We start from the raw sequence: 764 nt of genomic DNA, 5'->3' as shown, positions 1-764 counted from the left end.
GTTCAGCAGAATTCATGGATTTTTAGTTCCCGATACCCTTTCAGCAAGGTGGGAAGCAGTTTGCTGTGGGAATTGTCCTCTTCAGCAGTGAGGATGCTGCCTGGGTTGGTCAAGGCAGCAGGTCTTTTCTCCAGATCTTTCCAGATGGTCACTAGATGTGGCAGTGGGTGATGCTGTCCTCACCAACCGTGGCATTTCCATGGGTGAAAGTGGGGGGGTGATGGGAATTACTTATAACTGAAATCAGAGCTGCTGACACTGTGTGATATGGGACAACGTGGGGTGACGCTTCCCCCAGCCTTTGGAACATCTTCCCTGGGCTCCTGTACCAGTGGCTTGGGGTGCTTTGGCACAGCTCGCCCATTACCCATGGCAAGGTGCTTGCCCAAGAGGGAGTTTGAGCTAACGCATCCTTTTGCTTTTGGCCTCTTTGCAACTGAAATTAGCTTCTGTAATTAAAGTCTCCGCTTTGCACAGTCATTCTCTGCTGGAATAAAAAAGCCCAGAGGGCTTTTCTTTTATTTTCAAGGAAAACAAACTCTCGCTGCTCCGTGGTGCTCTGGAAAGGGAACGTCTGTGTTCTCCTTTCACTTTTATCTGCCAAAGCCGGTGTTTTCTGGAGGCTCTGGCTTTGTGTTTCCTGGCTGTCGTGTTCGATTAGAGCACAGAACACATGCCTGTCCCCCTACAGGCTTTGCCCAAAAGCCTCTGTCTGCACCAAACATCCATCCCCGTATGCTGGTGCTTTGGCGGCGCAGGGGTGG

General features: G+C 50.9%; 1 protein-coding gene across 1 annotated transcript in view; it reads left to right on the top strand.

The window, feature by feature from the left end:
* The window catches only part of LOC104502195 (histone-lysine N-methyltransferase EHMT1-like), a gene marked incomplete at its 5' end in the record, with an annotated part of 30,859 nt that overhangs the window by 28,634 nt on the left and 1,461 nt on the right, over positions 1-764 (top strand). The window lies entirely within an intron of this gene.

Source organism: Buceros rhinoceros, unplaced genomic scaffold, assembly GCF_000710305.1.
Source record: "Buceros rhinoceros silvestris isolate BGI_N320 unplaced genomic scaffold, ASM71030v1 scaffold34410, whole genome shotgun sequence".
Taxonomy (NCBI): Eukaryota; Metazoa; Chordata; class Aves; order Bucerotiformes; family Bucerotidae; genus Buceros; species Buceros rhinoceros.
Note: the sequence above shows the minus strand (reverse complement) of the source record. Positions and strands in the feature narration are given on the sequence as shown.